Raw genomic sequence first — 13,260 nt, 5'->3', positions numbered from 1 at the left:
CCAAAATATTATTATGTAACAAGTCAAGAGGAGGATGAGAAATCCCACAAGCAGTAATCTCTTCCTCGGAGGCTTGAGGTTGTTCTAGATTCAGAGAGAGAGGCAAAACAAGATTAGGGGTAGAATCTGGACACTTTGTAATCTAAAAATTATGATGATACTCATGTGAAACATGATTTGTTTCTAATATAAAATGCTATAAATAAATGAGAATCAATCATTGAACATTTATATTTAAATACACTGAGTTGAAATCTCTTTCAAGAAATTGAAAATAAAGATGTACAAATCTAAAAGAAAAATACAGTAAAGCTTCTTCATGTTTCATCCTAACTCATTTATCCTCTTTAACACATCTTGAAAATTGTACCTATGAAATGCTTGTTGGATTTTACTGATGAGTTGCTTGAACGAATGAATGGACGTTGCTCAAAACGTGTGGCACCATTGCTTGACGCGACCTTCATGGGTGCGGGAGAAAAGCACACAAGTAAAATGTTCATCATCAATCTCAAACGATTCACAAAACTCAAGGAAATAAAAAAATTTCTTGGTTATGGATGTTCCAGTCTCACCATCAAACGTTAACTGAGATAAGTGATAAAATTATTCCTCGAGGATGGAAAATTGAAAAATTGACAAACCAAATAAACATCCCGGGAGGAAAATTCAGGCCAGAGCCATTTACAGATATGAAACTAAATTGCGGGCTCCAAGGGCCCAACTTGTCACCTAGCCCCTCTTCTAGCACCAATTTTTTGATGGTCCAAAATGTACCGCCAACTACTAGGGTGTCTACCCAGTGTGAAGTCGCAATTAGACCTCACGCCATTTGGGATAGGACCCCCATCCGGTATGTGGGCCCGACTGCCACCACAGATGTTTCCACTCTTGGTTATCAAATGAGAAAGTGTTAGAGTGGGGACAAGAATGAAATTATTAGGCAGTGAAACAACACAAGATTGACAAAATCAGAAAGAGGTACAAACAAGCCTCAGCAAAAATAAGAAGAAACATGCCACGAGAGGGATTAGTGAGCTAAAACCCAATCAGACATGCACTAAACAAGAAACGTTCCAGAAGTTAATTGCAAAGTAGTTCAAAATAGGTTATTGACATGGCGAGGAACAAGCAAACACAGGTTTGAAAGAAAAACATACATGCAACCACTATGTACTAGGCCATAACATATTGTGTGTATGAAAGTGCACATACAAATATAGTGAATTATCAGACAAATAATACAATAATCATGAGTAAGCATGGGAATCACTGCTAAAGATAAAGAAAATCTTATTAATGTTGTTGCAACTTCAAATACATATCATGCAATTTGCCAAAACCCAATAGTGGAACATGGGCTGCTCATACCATTTCCCAATGCCAAAACCCTAACCCCACTGCAAAACCACTCCACTAGATACCAAGAGCTGAATGGCTCTAGCTCTCAAGCACAAATCTGTTATCTATTCCTAGCCTCAACTCAAGTTATAAAGTCCCTTGGTGATGAGGGATGAGGGAACATTTACATAGATGAGGTGGATTTTTACCTACCGTGACCCTTGGCCTTCCCTCATACCCTTTCGGCTACCCTCATGACTCTTGAGTTTACCCACATCTTTCTTAAGCCAAAATGATTATTACACGCCCACATCAGTCCTAACATAACTGTTGATATAATGGCTAGCAATATTTACATTACAATGAAGGAGAGAAAGGGGAGGATGTAGAGGGTCACAAGAAACCCTAGAATGCATGTTGTTAGTATGTCACAATGATGAGGGTGCTTGGTTTTGGAACTGTCTTGTTTTCCTACCACTCTACTTTGCTTGCATTTACCAATCCCCTAGCGATGTCCCTTGGATTTTATTGATAAGTCCTTGGAGCTTGTAAGGGACCACCTACCTACTATGCAAGCTTCATGATATATCCTATATCTTACACATAGTCCAACATCTTGCTACCTTCATTTTTCCTTGGAGCCAACTTGACTTCAATATCTGTTGTTGGTCAGGATCATGCATTCTTGCAACATCGATCCCTTGGGTCATTTTAGCAACGAATTCAGCTTAACTGTCTGCATAAATGGCAGGGATTGCCTTCATAGATTTGGTCCTACACATGTACACAATCATTAATTAAGAATCAAGACAAAAGTATTCTTATGAAATATAAGAAATAAATATGACAATTAATAATGAACAAGATTTCTTAGCCTTGGAATTTCATGAGATTTCATGGTCACAAATTTTTGTGTTTCTCTGCTCCCTGTTGTGGGATCGAGGTGGCACCAATGGTTGCTCTCCCTGAACGATCAGATTATTATTGCAATATTATCATTCATGATCCTTTTTCATCCTTGCCCACATGTTAGGCATTTTTTCATTGCATTGTTTTTTAAACATTTCCAACAGTGTCAAGTCAAATTCCATGCTCGTTGTCATTAAATAATACAACCCTTTGCAAACATTTGAACCTTGCACTTCTTGAAGAGTATTTTTGGATGCACAATCTATCTAAGAAACCCCGGGTTGGCGAGCTTACTTATTGAGCCTACACCCATCATGAAAACCCATCGTTATGCTTCTCATGCCACGTTTTTGGAGGTGAGCAGATGCTTTTATTTTTATTGAAGTCATGAACCATCTCAAATTCTCAAATTCCTCCTTGAATTCATATCCTTCACTCTCTTATCTAAATGATAAGACAACTTTGGAGCTATAGTGGAAACAAGGACCCATCAAAGAAATGATTGTCATCAACGATATATGGTAGTCTCGGGATTGTTCATGGGCACCAATGTTGCCTTTTTTCATTCGATGAATTAATTCACGCTCCTGGGGAAAACGGGGCTTGACAAAATGCTTCTAACTCAGATATTTCATGCAACTTGAATCAACACATCCTTATACTCCCTTCATGTCGTATACTTCCATAAATCAATTGTGTGTGTTGCATTAAGGCTTAGAGGATCACTAAGGGCATTGATTCATAGTTGCCTCCTTGAAGAGACATCAGTAAGTAGATCCTTTGTGGTCATGCAATCGCTAAAGGTGATAGGTCGTGCACCTTGTAAACTCTTTCAGACCCTATTTTGTGATCAAACAACTTGACAGAGGTTGCAGATTCACGTTGAGGGCAAGTCGCACCTTTTGGCCTTAGGATGGGATGTGAATAAACAACTTTAATGGATTTTAGACTCACTAGGGTCGCATGGTCACTTATATCATGGTCGCATCTCTATGGCGCTTGCATGAGGCTCCAAAACTACGAAGTTGTGACTCGGAGAGGTAGCATGGTCGTAGGTCACATTTAGAGCTTTCATCCTTGAGCATCATCTCCTGTGACTTTGCGGCCTGTCCAATTAATGTGATGGTTCCATGATGTGTCCCTTTGCTGGTACCTCATCGTTCACCAATTTTCACATAGCTTGCAGTCAAAATTTCCATATGAAATTGATGTTATGGTTCCAGAATCTACAACATGCATGTTTTGTAGACAATCGAATATGTGTAGTGCCATCACATCCATTATGTGGTTGGAACCAAGAAACTAACATGCTTCCCTTCCATTCATACATCATGCATGTTTAGAAGAACGATTGGCCTTAATGCTATGGTTGTGGTCCTTAATGAATCCTACAATGGGTTGTCATTTATATCTTTGGAATGCAGTGATAGGAAACTTCTAAATTGCATAATTCGGTTAACTTTCAAAGTGGCTTGCTTAATCTCGCTCCAATCATGTTAGCAATGATTGAGGTGTGCATGTTCCTATGTGGCCTTCTCAAAGGGACACCACCAATGGCACAAGGTTTCTAATTTCCAAAAACTAGTGCCTAGTGTTGTGTCACTCCCATGATATCGCAAGGCTTTCCTATCTCTGCATTCTAGGCATTAACACCTCAATGCTCTGCGTACCATACCATTTTCGGCATAGGTTAAGAATCCAAATCAACGCATTCTTGCATACCCTGTTGAGTTTGCTATTTATTTTATTGATGGTTGAAATGAATTTCCCTAGTGATTCCCACGGAAGTGTATGGACAAGGAATGGCTTGGGGACATGCTAATTTCGATATTAGATATGTGTTGTTTCAGTAGGGAACCAGCCACTATCCCTACAATATTATTATCATCGAAAATTCAAAGTTTTAGACCTCTTTCACCATCATCTTTTCATGGGTCGATGTCATGCAATAGAGTGAGTTCATGAAGCTAGAGAGATAAATATATGATATGCATCGATTGGAGCGTATCGAGTGATGTGTCCCAATTCAAAATGAGTGCTTAGTGTGAAGTGATGAACCAAGCTTTAGTATTGTTATCACGGCCCTTTAATCTCTTAGATTGTGCCCCCTTTGCTGCCTCATAAATGCCAATGCACCCCTTCTATTCTATGCTCACTAATGACCCCTTCATAACTTATCTAATATCTGGTCAACCATTCACCTTCATCATGCTCAAAAAGGTAATTTTGTAGTGTAGAGATCTCGTGGGTGTTGGTAATCAACGATGACCTAAATACTTCACTCTTCGTATGGGAGACGTGCCATCACAATCTTTAGTGAGATTACACAAAACCTTCGCCTCCGCTATTTTTGAGCCTATATGTACAAAGGTAATATCAAATGTTGGTAATATTATATGTCACAAGAAAAAAAAAATCACACTTAGATGTTAATACCTATGAGCGTAATGAACATGGGGCGAGGTCTTAAAATACGTGGTATGGGGACATAAATACCTCTAATGTAAACAATCTTCCTACAAGAATGATAAATTGAGTGCATGTATATCATCCAAGGTTTTAAATTTGGCTATGTAAAGGACACTTTATCAAATGTATCAAACCCCTTAGCATGTGAATTGGCTCAATTTAAATAATGAATTTGTAGTTGTCATGTCTAAGACCAAAGCTATGATTACATCTTGGGGAGGGAAGAGATCGATGTTATAATTAGGGAATCATTAATATGCCTTCAACCGTGGTGCATCCAGGATGATGTTATGGTCTGTTTTCAATTCCATATTAAACAAGGTTGGGTATTTATTCGACCATTCAAGGTTTTAGGCATTTAAGATGGAGATACAATATGCAAACCCTAATACATTTAGAGGGCATGAGGATGATGGGAAGGCAATACCATCAACAAAATGTATCCCCCTAGATTTGTAACATAAGCACATATCAAAACTTTTTATGGCAATAAATTTAATGTTTATCTTTAAATATTACCATGGCCACCTTAAGGTACTAGGAAATCTCTAATATGACTGATCAAAATATAATTGATAACTTCTTGTCACCATGTAAATTCAACCCTAATTTGAGAAGCTCAAATAGCCATTAGAAAATGATGTATAATTTTTTTTTTAAATAAAGCATGTAGATAGATTTAAGTTTATATAATGTAAACACATACTATAACCTATTGGTGCCATGAATTCGAACCTAAGGTCATATTTCAGTATGTAAATTAAAGGGGAAAAGAGCCACATGAATGGAACTTCATTCACTCGAAAACCAAATTTGATATTGAGTAAACTCAAGGCGTTGGGAAAAGAGACACGTGAATATCACTTCATTCACTCCAAGACCAAATTTTATATTGAACTTAGCAAGTGGATCTCAATGCGACCAAGTGATAACCTATTTTAGTTTGTAGTATTTAAAATGAAAGAAGACAAATTCCTGACAAATTCAAGTCAAACACCTTCCACTCCGATGAAAAAATACCAATAAAAGAAGGGTTGATGCAGTTAAAGTTTTTAGATTTATATTTACTCAGCATTCAAATGAAAATAAAGTAAAAAATTGTGAGGGAGGGATAATTCATATGAATATAAAGTTAAAAGTGTGAGGGAGGGATAAATGTGACTGATAACCTATTTTATTTTGTAGTATTCAAATTGAAAGAAGATAGATGCTCAACGATTACAAATCAAATGATTTCCACTCCCATAATAAAATACTAATAAAAAAGGGTTGACACATTGTAGGGGTTTAGGGTTACCAAGAGGGTTTATATTTATGCATTTTTAAAATGAATATAAAGTAAAAATTTGTGAGAGAGGGAGGGATTTTCTAATGTCCCTAACACATACTCTTGATGATATCTATCTACATTGGGGGTCATCTTGGAAACAGAAGACACCATGAGCAAAGAGATAGAGAAATATGTTTTATGAAAAGTGGTGGGAGGCAGTCATCAATGGATCCCTGGAGGACCAAAACCCAATTCCATCTGATCTATCTACATTTAGGGTTATCTTGGAAACATAAGACGCCATGAGCAAAGAGAGAAAATTTTGTTTTATGAAAAGTGGTGGAAGGTAGTCATCAATGGATCCCTACAGGATCAAAACCCAAGTCCATCCCGACAAAAATGGAGATGCAAACTCCAACTCCACAGGTATGATATTTCTCATTCTTCTCTCTCCTCACTATGTGTACAATAGTCTTCTCCCTTTTCATTTCAACCAAACTTGCCATCAAATATGAATTTGTTGTAGCCTTAGGATTAACCATTGGCCCCTTGAAAGGGATTGTCTCCAAAATTCACTCTCCATCATCAAGGCATCACAACTTTCCTCTTCAAAACAACTAGAAGGCTCACATATGGAAGTAGCCAATGCAATGTGGTTAGCATATCTCCTATGGGTTATACTTATTGAATATATGGAGGCTTCTTCATGCTTCTGCGCATCTTACATTGTTCGAGTAATTTGTTTTGGATTCTTGTGGATTGGAGTACAGGGTGAGGATATATCCTTCCTTAAGCTCCTTTTTCCCACACTTGGCCTCATTCTTTTGTAACCTTTGAATTAGATTTTGGAACAACCACCTCTTCACAAGATACCTATGATCTAAAGGAACACACAACCCCATCAAAATTCACATCTAAGCGAACCATAGAGTCCCACTATGCTGGGATAGATCTTGTAACCTTTAAATGTCTCATTATATCCAACAAACAAGATATTATCATAGCACCTTGAAATTATTCCTAGCCAAGGGCTTGATCATTTGAGAATTGAAGGAAAATAACCTTAGATCATTATCAACCCCTCCTTAACTCCACCATCCCTCAAGTCCACTTTACCGATATAATATTTAGCCACCACATCTAATCTTTAGCCATCTCTCAAAATGATAAATTTAAAAATATGTACAAATCTCACCCAAAGTGAAATACCAAGTTCATAGTGCCAGCAACTGCCAAGATAACACTTTGAACAAACTGTAAACATGGGTATATTTCCAATGCACCTCAAAACATTCAGCAATTGAACCAACATGCATAAAAAGGTTAGTTACCTATTTTCAAGAAAATATCTTAGTAATTGGAGCAAGAATCTTATCAAAGTCAATTTCCTCTTTTTGAGAGAAACCAACAATGCTTTCTTGGTACATGTCAAAACTCACATCAGTGGAAAGATTTGGAATCAATCATTAATTTCACAATAGGTTTTGAACCTATCTTCATGGAATCTCTTCATACATGCTTTGCATAATCCTCCTGAGGGCCAACCTAGTTCCTCTTTGTACATAGAAGCGACATAGGATCAACAAGTACCTTGTAAAGGCCACCATCTTGCACACCTCTAGCTAAAGTCCTTGGAGTTGCTAGACTACAATCATTGATAGTGCATTGTTTTCCTTCAAATGCAACTCTATACTGAAAATCTATCATAGAAGAATTTGAAAATATATTTTTCTTCAAACCACGATTAAACAAAAGATCTTTCAACTCAACCATTAGTCTCTAGAATGAAATGGGGCCCACTTCTTTCATCACCCAACTTCACTCTAGTTCATTTTTCCTTCTCCTGAACCATGCTAAAGAGTGCAAGTCATGTCTTGATACCCCACTATTCATATACCACTTAACACTTGAAATAGTGTTGAAAGATGAACAAGACACCACAGAGAAGGTAATATCAAGTTGTGATGATAGCTCATCCACTCTTGCTACAATGCTTGGACTCCCTGCAACCTATTTTTGTTGCTTGGCCTTCCCATCTTCTTCTTTCGACATTGGTTAGCATAATGTCCCTTCTAGTCTTTGGATTTGCACTCTTTCCTATATTTATTTTCTTAGTCTTCAACTTTGTTATTACTACATGTTTTCCATCTTCTTCCATGGCTTGTGCTAGGGTGATATTTATTATACTTATTTTATATAGAACTTGGGAGTATTTTAGCACAAAGTGATTCACATCTCTTCAGAATGTTCCACAAGTACTAGTTTGGATATTATATATCTCCCAATGTATCTCAGCCTCCAGACAGACTCTCTAGAATACCAACATTACATTACTAATAGTTTATTTTGTTTTCCATCATCTTTATCAAAACCTTATGGACTTTCTCATAATGTGTGTGAATGATGTGTCCACCTACCATTTTTTATCATATAATTTCATTTTACATTCTTCTACATGTAGATGAGGAACATCTCTAGTCTTAAACATATTCAATCCAAGAAAATTATCCCATCAAACCTTATTAGAAGGTGTTATTTATAGATTTCCAATTTGAAACTCATGCATATAGCCTATGAACCATCAAAGTTCTAACCTCACAATATCAAAGTAAATGCAACCATCTAGATTCCAATCCTCATGGTCCAAAAAATTCTCTTGTTACCACATCATGACATAATTGTTCATATTCTCTACAACTAATTCTCTAGATTCATTTCCTAAAAATGTTGAAGCACCTTCACTAGTGCTAAATATATCTCCTGAGTATTCTTTGGAAACATGGTGTCTTTAAGTCAAATATATGTCCCCTCTTTTCAGATGTTGAGTCAGGGATATATCAAATAAATATGTAGTACTCAGGTAGAACATGGAGTAAATTCTGCAATATTTTCTCTTCTAATTTCTTAAGCTTTGATTGGACATTGCACTTCTGACTTTCCTTACAGCAAACTTGGATAGAATTCTCCAAGTCTGTATAATCCCAGAACTCTAGCAATGCAGACTGCTTTAAAAAGGAAACAATCAAGGATGAGAATAATGAATGCTCCCCCCCACCTCTCCCCAAAGGAGGAGAATAATTAATCAATCAAGGATGACATCTAGTGGCAGTACATTCTAATCATTTGGTTTTCTCCCTCACAATGTCTTAGATCTAAGCTAGCATTTTATGATAAGCATTTTTTGCAGCATAACATTTGATTTTTTATTCCAACTACATATGAAGGCACTAATCCCATGGACTGATGATTCCCCTCATCAACTAAGATCATGCTCCCACCATTTACATGTTAGGATATGCATCATTAGATTCCTAAGAGGACAAGATTTTTCGACACTCCTTCTAGGAGGTGGAGAATAAAGAGCACTTCATGTTTCAAGTGCTCTATATACTACGAGATCCTAGGGAGATTGCATTACTCCTATATATACTAGCAAGTCCCTTGTGACCATTTTTAAAAAAACCAAACCATAGCTTCTTACCCCAATAATTAAGGTTGTAGTTACTTATATACAATTTTCCCTACAAGTACCTTCAAGGCCTACTTGGTGACAACTCCACCTCTTAATTATCAAATGAATGAAGAGAGTGGATATAGGGTGTCACAAGCATGGACAACAACATATTATTGAAAAATAGGCCACCAACATGAGATATCATGAAACCACTTCATCTCACTGCCCTCCACATATGGCATAAAGGGACTACCACGCACCCTTGTTCTTAGCATAGAAGTCATGGAATGCTGCAACTTTGGGCCATATTCCTGGGTTCCATATTTTCTTCTAGGCTTTAATCTAAGAATATGTTGCTCTTCTAATAGAACCATGCCATATCCTTCTTTAAGTGAGTAGGATCCTCTTGATGTTGGATTTCAACACAAGACATCTTATTCACTTTGGAATTTAGTGAATCTAAATCATAGAGCCTCCTTGATTGCCTTTGCCTCATCAGTTGAGATTCGAGACATTTGTTGGCCATGTTAAAGGATATTTCCATTTGATTTTAGTGATAGACCCCAAAGAGTTTGTTGGGACTGATCCAATAATCCTTTGTTTTTGTTCACCCCAAATTGATCATAACCTTTCTGATTCTGTCTAGATCTTGGATGCTTCCAAGAGGCTGGTGTCCAACCCATGCATACTCCCAAAAGTTTCCCTTTTTTCCATGTTGGACATCTTGGGAGATGTAACTATCTATTAAAACAAATTTGATCATATTATTCCTTATGCTTGTGTTGAAAATAATAATGAGAGAGGGGGTGAATCAGTATTATCTGATCAAGAATTTTTCTTTTTCATAATCAGAATTATATACGCTACTTCAGAGAGGGGAACTAGCGTGTGCATGCAATTGTCTTTAAGGCAAGTAGCGTTTATGTAGTAAACTTATGATTTAGTTAATTCATCATATGTTGATCTTTAATCAGTGCATCAATACTTCATTTATTAAACAGTAACCATGTGCAGTATAAACATAATAAACCATTACACATAAGAAACACACATGAACACCAAGATTTAAGGTGGAAACCCAATGTGGGTGAAAACCTCCTGCTGCTGTCGTCTCTGTCTTCTTTTAATAATAAGAAAATCTGCTTACAGCCTTGTACTAGTGCAGATTCATACTAGTACGTAGGCTTCTACATGCAGAAGGTTACCAACTTCTACTGGAAGGGAGATACAACCCCCTAGCTCTTGTATTAGCCAATATGTTTACTTGTACATAGGTGCCAGCCTACAAAAAACTCACTCTTCCACCAGGGACCATGTTTCATGAATTTTTAGACTAGATGCTCCTGGCACATATCAAGGCATATGAAGGCCTTGACTCATCAATAACCCATCAGAAATTTAAAAACTCAAACTTCATCAACCAACATGCAATTAATCTAAAACAATCAGATCGCTATCATCAGAACAATGTGCTAAACCCAGAAACCTGTATCAACATTCAGAACCAACTGAAACCTCAAAAATTCACGTGTCAGACTGTATACGCTACTTCAATGAAGAAAACCTACGTGTATATGCTACTTCCTTCAGCCCAACCTGTATATACCTCTAAATATTATTAATCATAAAATATCGTAATCACAAATTGTACAAACCAGTAGTGTACTGAACATCTACTATCAACTTACAAAACTTTACATAGGAAGGCAACAGAAAACACTTCTTCTTACTTATACAATCAATCAAATATCAACCTCATTATGCATTCAGATTTACATTCATATCTAAGAAGAATTCATTGACAAACAACAATAAAATAGTAGCAACAATAAATTAGCAATAGTGATATGATAGATCAGTCATCTCTAAACATCAAGCCTTTCTTTTGTATACGCTACTTGAAAGAACAAAACCTACATGTATACACTCTTTTGTCGAGATGAACCTACGTACAGATCTGAAAATATTGACTCAGAACTTTGCTGCAATTCCAGACTTCAGACAAACCCAGATCATGATAGATAACGAATAAAACATACGCAAAACATCAGATCTAGCCTCAACCAATATCAGATCATTCAAGAATAAGTCATTTCAGGTCTCATGATCCTGATCCAATATTGAACTCAAGGTGCACATAAATATTTCAGATCTAGTCCCAAACATAACCTTGCAACATAAAATATACTTTAGATAGAAGTATTCCTTAGAATCTTATTCACTTGCACATCTGGCCTTATGATCCTCTCTTCTTTATATAGTTTTTGGCATTTCTCAATACCATGGACCGAATCCACTTAGGACCAATACCTTGGATCAAATACCAAGGACCGAATAACTCGGACTAAATACCTAGGGTCAATATCATGGTCCAAAGGTACCTTTGACCAAATACCTCAAACCAAAACCATGGTTTTCAACATGTACGCGCTTTTCCTTCTGTGGGAGTGTGTGTGTATGTTATACACTATTTCTGTTTTGAGTACCTACATGTATACATTGCTTGGACTAAGTGAACCTGTGTGTATCTCTTAAACTTCTCTTACATCATCTTCTTCCTTCAAATTATTTATTCTGATCAATAGACCTTAGTTCCATCTTCTTGATCCTCTATACGACTGCCCTATTGCCTCTGAATATTCTTGTTAGCCTCTTATCAAAACTGAGTTGACCTATAGAGTTGCCATCAAGGATAATACTTGTATCATAATGCCAACAATATCCCCCTTTGGACTTGATGACAACCATGATGGTGTTGACTACTGCAAGCTGTAAAGGCTACTAGAGATACCATACAACACCAAAATACCAAAATACTCTCCCCCTTTGACATCAAAGGCAAAGGGCAGACCACTCTACTATCCTCCTTTACATGATGCTATCCATACTTCCCCTGAGTACATGCCGAGTCTGCAGAGAGATGATTAAATATAATAACATGACAATATAACAGAATAAAGTGAGTATGACCTCCCTGTAACCACAAACTCATACATACATCAACCACCCAACCAAGTGGGGATACACCATATTTGCTTCATCTGCCCAACCAAGTGGGGATATACCAAAGTTTATACATGACAGAAATACAACAATTATTAAATCATCCATCCAAAGGATATTGGGGAAATAAATTACACCATATGACCAATAGAACTCATTGAAATATGGACCATGATAGAAGAAGTTATATCACACTAATGACTGATGCAACTAAGAAATAGTTGAGTTCAGCAACCATAATGCCAACGATGTGGAATGTGAACGCGCCTCCTAAGCCTGTGCTACCACTTTTTTTTTTGTTAGAAAAACATATACACGCTTTCAGCTAAGGCAACCCACATGTACCCGCACATATAGTTCGTGAAACCAACATGTAGTAAACTTCCTCTGAAAAACTAGATTTAACAGCAGGATGATGCAGCAACAACTCCCAACTTTTTTCTAAGATATTCAAATGTTTCTCTGGGCAGTGGTTTAGTGAATATATCAACAACCTATTCTTTGGAGGGGAAATACTCCAATTTGACCTTTTGTTCAGAACTTGTTGTCGTAGAAAATGGTACTTGATGGGTATGTGCTTGGTCTCGGAGTGCATGACTGGATTCTTTGAAATATTGATGGTACTTGTATTATCACATAGAATGGAGATGGGTGGAGTACATGTGATCTAAATGTCTTGCAAAGTTTGCATCATCCAAAGTAGTTGTGTGGAGCAAGATGCAGCAGCCACATATTCTGCTTCAATTGTAGATAAAGCAATTGAACTTTGTTTCTTGTTGAACCAAGACAATAACTTGGAACCCATATAGAATGC

This window comes from Pinus tabuliformis, chromosome 1_1 (genome assembly GCF_031772625.1).
Source record: "Pinus tabuliformis cultivar Carrire ecotype Pingquan chromosome 1_1, CPIR1, whole genome shotgun sequence".
NCBI lineage: Eukaryota > Viridiplantae > Streptophyta > Pinopsida > Pinales > Pinaceae > Pinus > Pinus tabuliformis.
This window is presented reverse-complemented; position numbering follows the sequence as displayed.